The following is a 12,230-nucleotide window of genomic DNA, read 5'->3' on the forward strand; positions in this document are numbered from 1 at the left end:
TAGAGGTAAATTGGAATCTCTCCAGCACTGTCACATTAAATATCATGATTATTACAAATCAGCTGTTGCCAAACACAGCCTCATGAACGAACATATAATTATGTTTGACTAAATGGATATCTCATCCTCTGCATCTGTCTACTGGTATTCTGTCAGCAAAGAAGCCACTGAGATTAGAATGTGCTACAACAACTTTAATTGGGATAGTGGCTATATCCTTAGTTGTGCATGGAAATGGTCACTTGAGTTTGAAAGTCAACAGAGAAATATGGTTAATTACCTACCATTTAATGAAATCAACATAACTATCAGTGTTCTTCCATCATAGACATCAACAAAATCTCTGACAGTATATGGAATTTTCATGAATATCACATGTCCCCATGAGACAATCCAGTCAGCTTAATAAACTACCATATGGCTTACTGACACTGTTGCTCCTGATGATGACAGTGAAGGAATTGCATACAAATCTGATGCAACAAGAAAATCGTGAAGTATTTTTCTGAGCTGCTGCATTATTAGGCTGTCCTACAGCATGACTGGATGTATTTGCACCCATCGATAGTGATTTGTGTACAGGATTAATTATGACAGACAAGGATATTTTGATGATTGTTCAAAGCTCAAAAAATCACTTTTATGTAGATGACATGAATTTGGGAATGAAATTAACATTTCAGTTCCTGTCCCCACTGCATCATAAGTGCAGATTGTCCCAAAATGGTTGTGTAGCTATTTAGATGTGCGTATGAATAGCAAAATGAATAAAACAACTGAAAATATACTCAAAAATACACTGCAAAAAACATAACATTTTTTCCCTGAGAAACACTAATGTAAATAAACTTCCCGAACACAAATGTAATTACAAAAGTAATTTTTAGCCAGAAGTCAAATTACTGTACTGTAACAAAATTTTACAAAATCAATTGTAAAGTAATGCTCTTTTTCCCACATACATCATTTACCATGAAAAAATATTCCAGTCCACTAAGTATTACACTGTATTTATAAACAGTCTGTGTAATGAGAAGTGGCAGAGCCAGGTATCATCCTCAGAATTTGGAAGTATTGCTACCAGAGAGTGAGGACTCACACAATTCAACTTGTGTCCATTGCACAGCAATTATACAAACACTCTTGACCAATGGCCTTACCTGTGAACTTGTATATCACATATACTTCAAACATATATCTCTGAATCTCTGCTGTTTTACACTATACAACTCCAGAGAGCATGTTAAATGTATCTGAGGTGTTCAGCCATGTGACACGATTTTGGTCCTTAAACACATTGACAAAAGCAATGGCTCCCTGCAGTGTTCATTCTCGCAACCTCCTTGACACACTGAATGATACAAATAAGAGGTAAATTGCATTTCATACTTTTATAGTATTTCAAGTCAGCTGAATCCATGATGCTAGATGTTGGCTATGGTTTCATAAAAACAATCAGAACTTCCCTGATCTATGTTCCCCCTTCACTTTGTGTCTTCTCACTTCCATTTGCTTCATCACAACTTGTCTCTCTTCCTGCTGCCTCCTCACAAACTGTCCCTCTTCCAAGTTGTTCCCCACACACCCTGCTACTTCCACCTGCTCACCTCCTTAACCTGCCTCATCATACCCTGTTTCTCTTCCACGTACCTCCTCACAACCTGTCACTTTTGCACCTGCCTCTTCATAAATTGCCTGTCTTCCACCTTCCTCTCAACATCCCCTCCCACTTCCACCTGCTCCCTCTTCCATCTGCTTCAGCACACACTGCTCCTCTTCCATGCACCTTCTCACAACCTGTGCCTCTTCCACCTGCCTTCGTACAAACTGTCTCTCTTCCATCTGCTTCCACACATTCCCTGCCACTTCCAAAGCACCCCTTGTCCACCTGTTTCATTGCATCCAGTTCCTCTCCCCTATGTTCCACACTATCTGTCTGTCTTTCACCTGCCTCCCCATACACCTGCCCACTTCCACCTGGGTCCTCACATTCTCTCCGTCTTCCACCTGCCACCTCGCACCTTCTTTTTTTTCCCCACCTGTCCACTACCTTTATCCATCTTCCACCTGCCCTTTCTCTGTGTCCAACTCCTCCTCATTCATCTCTCTGTCCATCTTCTCCTCCCCTTCTCACTGTCCATCTGTTCCTCCCCCTCTCTCTTTCCATCTGCTACAACACCTTGTTTTCAGTCCCACTGCCACTGGAGTGGGAGGTAGGCAGTTCTTATTTCCTCAGTGGTGCTTCACACTGCACAATGAGTGACACATGTACCAACCTTAGTTGAAATTGATTTAGTGGGTTAGGACAAGATGTGAAACATACATATGTAGGTACGTTGGAACTTAAATAGTGGCAACACCGCTGAGGAAACACTATGCAATGGAATCTACTATTGTCACTGATAGCACACGTTGTTGACATGCCTACCTTACCTCTGAGAGAATGGACTCACCCATCCCATGTCACCAGCGTGCGCACAATCGAGGGAAACACAGTCACTTGTGGGCGAGCAGTCTAACATAATGGTGTCACTATGTTTTCGAAACAGGAACAATGGAGTTGGATCAAGATTGAATGTGCCAGAGGCTGTACAGCACAACTGTGTCATTAAGGTCTTCAAGAGGTGTGCAGGGAATCGGCATTGCCATACAGAACACTGGCACGTTGGGTAAAAGCCTTCAATAAAGGCCAGCAGACTGTGGCAGACATGCATCAGGCATGTTGTCCTAGCATCTCTGAAGAAGAATTGCATGCTTTTACCACGTCAGGGGACAGTGATCAATGCCATAAGATTTGCAAGCTTTCCCACGAACCTGGATTTGTGCATACAACTGTGCTTTGCATCCTGAAGGAATGTCTGGTCTTGTGAAAAATTGCATCACAGTGGGTTTCGCATGACTTGACAGAAATGCAGAAATGGATGCATTATGACGCTGCTCAGACACACTTGGAGTGCTATGAGCACAAAGGAGAGGCTTTCTTATGCCATATCATAACACTGGATGTGACATGGGCCACATCGTAAAAACCAAAACTGAGACGCCATTCCAACGAATGGCATCATTATGGGTTGCCGTAAAAGCCAAAGTGCATCAGAGCCCCAGTATGGTGAAAGTTTTGGTGATTCTTGTGTGTGACTGTGATTGTTATCCTAATGCATTACGTTCCTCCAAAGCAATCATCAATGCACAGTATTACTGTTCGTTTTTGGAGCATCAACTGCAACCAGCTTTGTGAAAGAAGTGGTGACACTTTTTGTGCAACCCACCCATCATTTTGCACAACAATGCGTGGGCACATACAGGATGAGCTGTGGTTGCTCTGTTCGGTCGATGGGACTTGGAAGTACTGAACCATCTACCATACTTCTCGGACTTAAGACCTTGTGGCTTTGATTTGATTCCAAATATGAAGGAATCGCTTCATGGTATTCGCTTCAGAACTGTTCCAGAGATTTGACAGGCAGTAGACTGCTCCATTTGCACCATCAACAGAACAGGTTCCACTAACGGCATACTATGCCTTCCACATCATTGACAACAGGTTCTACACAATGCTCACGACTACTTTGGAGGATAGTAACAGGTGCAAACATGTAACTCTTTTGTATCGGTTGTGAATAAATAGTTGCTATTATTTAAGTTCCAACCCTCGTACATATATTTTTGTGGAATTACCGCCATTAAATTGGCTGATTACATGAATGAGCATGGAAGAACTCTTCTCCTCAATGCCACCCAGAACCCAAATGCTGAGCATATTTTAAACATGTCTCAAGAGACTTGAGTGTCTGCTACATCACTTGGGGTATTGTGATTCTCCCACCAGGTATTAGTTTCCCTGAGTGCCAGAGGTGGGAGTTTTCCTTCCAACATGTCCTTGCATCTCAACACACTCCTGGACTCAATCTGCATTAACACAGTCCTCCCTCTCATTGTTATCATATTTTTCATTATACATCCTTTATACAATTTTTGAAGTTATATCGCACTCAGTTGTTTTCTTGAATGCTCTTGCTTTTTCATCTTTAGTCTCCTCACTCCTCTTTCTCCTTCCTTTCCTTCCCATCTCTTTTCCCTCTTACTTTTTAATTTCTCTTTCTCTTAATCCAATTTTGCTTCTCACTCTGTCCTCATCACCTCTGGACTGAAGCTGGCACAGTGCTTACCAGTATACTATCTTTGATGTCCTAGTCTTTGACAGCTCCCCCTTAATCAATGTCACCCCTTGTCTGCGCATGTGGGTTCCTCTAATCTAGGGGTCTGAGTGAACTGCACCCTTCGTTTTCAGTCTTCCTCAATGCATCCCCCTATTCATTCTGAGGAAGTAATTAACAGTTCCAAAACCTAGGTTACTTCTACATGTATTTAATGGCACTACTTAACACTTTACCTTCTGAAGGTAAAAACTGTGAACAATTCATAATCAATCATTAAAATTGTCAGATGGATAATTAAGTCATTGCTTTTAAATTCTGTCTTATATTCAAAAATAGTATATTCGGAATTTCTGGGAGACATCTAGGCATCTGTACTCCACAACCCACTGTAGAGCACGTTGCAGTGAGTGGGTGGTGTACAAATGTAATTTAACACCATTGCTGTTTCACCACTGGATGATGTACGAGGCGTGTTTTCTAAGTAAGTACTGTTTTGAAATTTAAAAAATGACATGCTAAGATATCTCAATAATTTTATTTTTACATGAAAGCCTGTACCTTAATCTATGCGCTGACGCCATTACAGGCTGATTCTTCCTTGTTTACGCTGTGTACTGAGTGTTTAAGATGCCTCCGATAATCATGAGTCCCGCTGACTGTGAAGTACGGACTGTTATAAGATTTCTTAGTGCTAAAGGCCTAAAGGCGATCGATATTCATTGTGAGATCTGTGCAGTTTAGGGAGAAAACATTATGAGTGAAGGAATGGTAAGAAAGTGGGTGAGAGCATTTAAAGATGGCCGCACAAATGTGCATGATGAACAACGAAGTGGGCGTCCTTCGGTCATTAATGAAAGTTTGGTGCAGGAAGTGGACAATAAGATGAGAGAAGACAGATGCTTTACGATTTCCTCTTTGAGGGATGACTTTCCTAAGTTTTCTCGTAGTGTTTTGTGTGGCATTGTGACCAATCACTTGAATTACTGAAAATTGTGCGCAGTTGGGAACCGAAAATGTTGACGGCTGTGCACAAAAACAAACGTTTAGACAGTGCATTGACTTTCCTTGAGTGGTACCACAATGATGGTGATGATTTCTTAAGCCAAATTGTTATGGGTGATGAAACATGGGTGGCCTATGTCACACCAGAATCAAAGCAACAGTCCATGGAAGTTGTGCGAGGGCATTGTTTTGCTGCAAGACATTGCCCATCCGCATGTGGTGAATCAGACCAAAGATCTCACCACATCTTTCTGATGGGAAACTCTAGATCATCCTCCGTACAGCCCCAATCTTGTGCCCAGTGACTACCATCTGTTCCTGCAGTTGAAGAAACACCTGAGCAGTCAGAGTCTCAAGACGATGACGAAGTCAAAACAGTGGTGATGCAGTGGTTAACAAGTCAGTTGGCAGACTTCTATGAGGAGGGTATTCAAAAACTGATACAACATTATGACAAGTGCCTCAATATTGACGGAAATTATGTAGAAAAATAGATTAAGGTACAGGCTTTCATGTAAAAATAAAATTATTGAGATATCTTTGCACGTCTTTTTTTTAACTTAAAAATGGTACTTACTTAAAAAACATGCCTCGTACATGGAGAACGAGTCTGTGTAACCATTAATATCCATCATTTTTACTATCATGATAATTATGTGAAGTATGTGTGACAGGAAATAATAAGTTGCTGAACTTCCTTGGAAAATACACTTTTAGAATTTTAAAATTTTAATATTATATGCTCTCAACATTGATTATGCACTTTATCTATCCCATTGAACTCTGCTGAAAATTTTTGTGATTTTTTCCCAGTTGAATAAGTAAACCCCTAATAAATTGCATAGATTGTGATATGAATTTCATTAATCTAACTTGGTATTGGTTGACAATGATGAACAAAGTTCAGGAATTAGTAAGATGAATGTTTAGTGAATTATTTATTTATGGATGAATTATACTTCCTTGGCAGATGAGTGGGTAGTGAAAAACTACAAATTGAAAACTTAGTGTTTCATAACTGGTCAGTCTTATGATTTTGTTCTGTCACCTATTGCTGCCTTTATTTACTGCAAAGCTCTGTGTGTGTTAATCACACCAAGTCACACTTTTGCTGAGATTACATCTTAAACTGCTGATTTACAATAAACAGTTCAGCGCACAACATTTTCACAGTATTAATTCAGTGAATTTCACTTGGGTGCTTACTTTTTTCATATCTAGAGTTATGTCACTGTTCCACCTTAGGTTGCTCAGATGGACACTGTAGATAATGACAGTTGCGACTGTTTAAGTGAGAATGGAATAAAAAAATATTGGGTTCTTTGCCTACTTCCACTCATTACACTGACCCAGCATGTATTATGATGCTGCTTTTGGGTTTTGGTGAGGCATACGAGCCCTGGATCAAATCCACATGGTAGGTTAACAATGAGGGTTATTGTGGTGGCCAATATGGATGTGCTTTTTAAGCGGTTACCCACATATGACTACATACATATCAGGCTGATACTCACATTTTGCCACAGTTACATGCTTTGCAAACATTTCAAAAATGTTCTCACTCTTCACATGGGATAACTCTAGTGTGGTACACAAATTTTATCCCAGGGACAGGGAGGGAGAGATGTGGCAACAGGAAGGCCATCCAGCCACCCATACCACTAACATTGCCAAATACAGAATTATGTGATGACTGCATGAAAACACAGAATAAGAACAGTAAAAAGAAGAGGGTGACATTTATTGCACTACTTATCTTTATGTTGAGATTCAGAAGTCAGTTGTTGCACCGGGGTTGATCATCTACAGGTCATGTTAAATTTTCCAGTTATTTTGTTATGATTTAAAGAAGCTACCAGTCTGTCTAAAATTGCATAATCTTTGAAGAGCCTCAATGAACTACTAACAACAAATTACTATTATTATTATTATTGTTATTTCATTTAGTCCTTTAAACATCACTAAATAGCTTTAGCCTTCTTGTTCTTTTTATGTTCCCAAAATCACTTCATCCTGTCATTATGGTTCTGCTGTTGTTCTGGCAACCACACATTTTTTTTAGTTTTAGACTTCTTTCTGTTAGTTGTTCAAACATGGATTTAAGTGAGTTGATGTTCTATCTGTATATTATCTGCACAGTAGCCAGAGGATCAACAGCAACTACATTGAGACCCTTCTGGGTACTGACTAGCCAACATAATTTAGTTCTATGGATCCCATTTATGATGCTGAAGATTTTCTTGGCTAAGTGTGAGTCATACATCTGTGCTACATGACCATACAATTTCATGTTTTTTTGTGCAGTGAAGCTAAATTGTTCTGTCAAGGAATGTGGTTTATTTATAATTTTTGACCATCCAGATACTGTCTTAGATCTTGAGTCTGAATATTTTCTGCAGTATCTATCGTTCACCTTTTTATGGCATTTACATTAATAGTTAACAATGTCTCAGCTGTGTAAAGTGGTCTTGGGAGAATGGATGTTTTGTAGCGGCATGGTTTGGCTTTGATGGAAATATACTTCTTGTTATAAATACTCCAGAGGTTTGTGTAGGCTTCAAGTAAATTTTCTGCACAAGTTTTATTGTTTTCTTTGGCATTGCCAGTGATCCCAATAATTTCACCCAAGTAGGTTTGGTGTTGAACCTGAATGATTTTGCCGTATTTTATTATGACAGATCCCAGGTGTGTGTGTGTGTGTGTGTGTGTGTGTGTGTGTGTGTGTGTTCCTCAGGCAATGTCATCTGATAAGAAATTTCAACACCAGTTTTATCATCAATCTCATAAAACTTCTCTACAGCACACCTGCCCTCAGCATTACTTTTAGTAATTATTGCAAGGCAGTTGGCAAAGGCAAGCCATTTTATTTTGATGTTTTTATTTTTTTGTTCCCACATTTATGCCAGGTATTTCTTTCAGCCATATTTTGATGATCTTCTCTAGTACTAGATTGAAAAAAGTGGAAATAACTTATCATCTTGCCATACATCTGTTTTTATGTTAAATGATTTGGAGATGTCACCCATGAATTCTGCTTCATGGGATATGTTTATTAAAGTCTGTTGGATTAAGTTAGTTGTTTTGTTATCCACACTATAATCATGCAGCATTAAAGAATTGGGGCAGTCAGACAATGGCTTTTCTGAAATCTGTAAATGTGAATATTGTGCAAATCGACTGGTGGTGCTGCTGTATTGTCCTGAGATCCCACATCTGTTTTGCACAAGATCAGCCTTGTTGAAAGCCCACATGGCATTCATCTGTCTTGAATTCTGAGTGTTGCTCTAATATGGTAAGAAGGGTAAGACTAAGTACTTTGTAGGTAATTGGCTGAAGTGGAATATCTCAGTAACTGTTTAAGCTGTCTTGTCACTCTTTTGGTATAGACAGCAAATCAGAGCTTTTTTCAAATCTGTGGGTGTAACTTTATTCTCTTGTGAATTAACAATGACAGCTTGTAGTATAATGACTTTGTGCCCTGTATCTTGTTGTTTTTGAGATGTTATATCATGTTACATTCTCCATTTTGCATCAGTGAAACTGAGTCTTTGGTCAGGATGTATTTATCAAATTGCAGTTTTTGTCGACATGGTTCACAGTTGTGTAGTTTCTCAAAGACTTTAGACTGTCACAGTTAGTTTTTGAGTGTGTCTCGAGTGTTCCATCTAAGTGGTGGAGATAAATTGATTTATAATTTGTTATTTGTTCCCTAAAAGGCCTGTAGAAATTTTATATGTTGTTCTATATGAAGCCATTAATTTCTCCAGTCTATTGAACTGGTACATGCACTTAATTCTTCTGATTGTTTTTTTTATGTTTTCTTCAGTATTTCTAAGAAGTTCTGCCAATTCTGTGGTGGCTATTCTAGTTTTCCAGGCTCAGATGTGAAATTCCTGGCCTCCACCAACTGCATTTATGTTTTTGTGGAGGTTTGCAGAATTTCCTTGCTGATTCATGAATGGTTCTGAGAATTGAAAAGGCTACTTATATGTCACCATTTGTCTTCCAAAATATTAAAAATACACCATATACCCAGGCACTGGCGTTATAGCCTGAGCTGCCAGAGTTGGCGGTCATGTGTGCATGAGGTATGCTTGCATGTGTTTGGATGGCGTGTGTTTAACTTTTGTTGATGAAAGCTGTGGTTGACAACTTTGTGTAAGTGTCTTAATTGTGGATGTCTGCAACTTAATGCATCATCTTTATGGTAATTAGCAATCTGTATTTTCTACATTGTTCTATTTCTACCTGGAGCTACCACTGTTAGATCATAACTTAAGAAATTTAGTGCTCCTGCTCTTGTACCATAAGTTTCTAAAAAAAAAAAAGTCCTGGATATAAGAAGAAAATAATAAGGCTGTGTTAAAAGAACTCAATGAAAAACTATACAATGAAGAAAGACAACATTGATTGGTTATCTGCTTAGGTACAACAATTTCTTAAAAAACATCATCAAAAGGAAAATATCTGAAGAAGAAAATCAATAGGTAGGCTCAGAATATCAATATTGCAGAATGTCATCAGTGGAATGAACTGTCCAAGTTATAGTGCAATGGCCACAAGCAGAGAAAAATGGCTGCATCAACTAGGCATCATGGATGATATTGACAGGCATATGAAGGATGTATGTTGGTAAATTTGACTGTTTATTGCAACACATAATGAAATAGTTTACTCTAAGTGTCTAGATTGATTACACAAAAATCAATTCATACATCTGCTCCATTGCCTATCGTTTTCTTTTACTTTGGAATGCACAGATTGTGACAGGCATAATGGCCATTAGGGAGAAGATCATTGTTCATCAGAAAATGACCTTGTGGATCTAAGAAGTAGTAAATAACGCCACAATACTTACGAAATGTGAAGTGTTATTTACAGAGTATGACTTAAATTTGTTGACAAGTTGAATTAATATTGATTGAGGCAAGTCCAGTTGTTGCTAATAAACTGAAAAAAGTGTATATTTCAGATAGTTTTTATGAGAGAAAACAGTTTAGTCATTGTGTAGCTACATGAAGGGGACGAGTTTTGTGAATAATTTGTTTGAGAGAAAAATTGGCAAAAGCAAATTTCTAAAATTCAGAGTACAAATGACTTTAAAATAGTTCAATAAAGGACAACTTGAAGTGCTAGATCATTCTTCACTTACTGGACATTGTACTTAAAACAAAAATCTTTGGTAACAGTGGTCTTGCAGAAAATTGATACTTACAGGAAAACAGACATCGGTTGCCTGGGTGAAATCTACTCCACTAGGATAAACACACAGTAATCTTTATCATTTCCCAAGCTTTGCAAACCTAACATGATAAGACTGATAAGGTACAGGCAATGATAACTTTCCTTGAGAAAACCACAGAGAGGTACAGGACAGAGGAGAAGAAAGAGAGAAACGAAATAAGCACTTTACTATTAATATTTATATTTTCTTCCTGTAACTGTGCTAATGGAGGTCCTGAGTTTATGAAGAATAAATATTTTCTACCTGTAAAATATTTTTAATTGCTCCAGTGCTTTTTGAAGATTCGTACATTAATTTCTGTTTCAGTTATGATTTCACTTAATTTTTTTATTTTTCACGAAGCTCTTCTCATAAATAATTATGCTTTGTGATCCACATAACAGGCCAATTAGTACTGAAATCATAATTAAGGCATTAAAAGAATATGATGAAATGAAAATTTCTTATGGATGTTGCTTATTACAAGACTTTTATTGTATATTATTGATAATAATGTATCTTATAATAATGCAAGCAGAATGACTAATCTGAATATTATATTTTTACTCCCGAAGTTAAGAGAGATTTGTGAAGTGTTAGTTCCTGGATGTTTTTCAATTGCCTAATCTAATGAATTATTATTGAAGCATAAATAAAAATGTGACAACTAATAGAGAACAGGGTGAAAGAAAATGGAGGAGGAGGCAGTGAGATGGAGGTAGGGAGTGTTGATCATATAGATTGTGCCAAAACAAAATAAAATACATTTATTACTGAGTTTACAACTGTGTTTTTCAAACATGTATGCAGTCCAACACTGTCAATACAGTGTGTCCCAGGAAGAAAGGTCAATATTCAGGAACATGCCTGAAATGACCATTCAGTGCAAAGTAGTCTAGCAAACACTGGCTCCAAAATGTACGGTAGACCTTAAGAGATATGAGCACTTCTTCATCTTCAGTAATGTGGAACAAATCTAATTTACTGCAAGGTCTTTGCTGTTCACATTCTGCATGGAGGTAGAATGTACCAAAACAAGAAAAAAATTGTCTAATAAATCTGGGCTCTAAAATGCGTATCTTAAGAGCTACGAAAAACAGAAGAAATGTTTCACAGTAGTGAAGATAAACAAGTGTTCATAGCTCCTAGGGTATTCACTTTAGAGACCATGTTTACTGGACATTTTTTTCTTGCTTTGGTTCATACTACTGCTTCTCAGAATATGGAAAGTAAAGAGCTTGCAGTAGCGAAGATTGTTTCACAGTATTGAAGATGAAGAAGTCCTCACAGCTCTTAAAGTATGAATTTTACAGCCTATGTTTATGGGACCTTTTTGCTTTGAATGATCATTCCTGTCATATCCCTGAATATTTACCATTCCTCCTGGGATACCTTGGATATACTTTCCTTACGTAACTTGAATTCATAGGTTTTAGAAAGCAAAACAGAAATAGTACATAGATTTTAACCAGAATAATGATTGTTAAATGAGACAAAAAATATAATTAATGTTCCTTTATTTGTACATATTCACTCATTTCTATAGGGTGACATGTGTGAACTATACAACTTTTGCTGAATTAAATTTGGGATTTTTCCTAAAGTGTCAGAGGTGTGAAGAGTTGCGTACCCTTGCAGTCTATAAATGAGTAAACGTGCCTGTAATTAATGTTGTTATAATAATTATGATGTTTAAATACCACAAAAACTGCATAACTTCTGTATATAGATTCTTGGGCAGCATGTGGTGGTTGGAGTTCGTCAGTAGATACTCATGTCACAACAGGTGCTGCATGATGCTAACAACATCACAGGGAGTGTCTGAGGGGGGAGAGGGGTCTTGG

At 38.0% G+C, this 12,230-nt stretch overlaps 1 protein-coding gene across 1 annotated transcript in view; it reads right to left on the minus strand.

The window, feature by feature from the left end:
• LOC126455676 (ATP-binding cassette sub-family C member 12-like) overlaps window positions 1-10,409 on the minus strand; it is a 518,625-nt gene extending 508,216 nt beyond the window's left edge. Inside the window, exon 1 of the mRNA XM_050091443.1 lies at window positions 10,378-10,409. The gene's annotated coding sequence lies outside the window, so the exon portion shown is untranslated. The remainder of the gene's footprint in view (window positions 1-10,377) is intronic.
• Window positions 10,410-12,230: the final 1,821 nt, after the last annotated feature.

This window comes from Schistocerca serialis, chromosome 2 (assembly GCF_023864345.2).
Source record: "Schistocerca serialis cubense isolate TAMUIC-IGC-003099 chromosome 2, iqSchSeri2.2, whole genome shotgun sequence".
NCBI lineage: Eukaryota > Metazoa > Arthropoda > Insecta > Orthoptera > Acrididae > Schistocerca > Schistocerca serialis.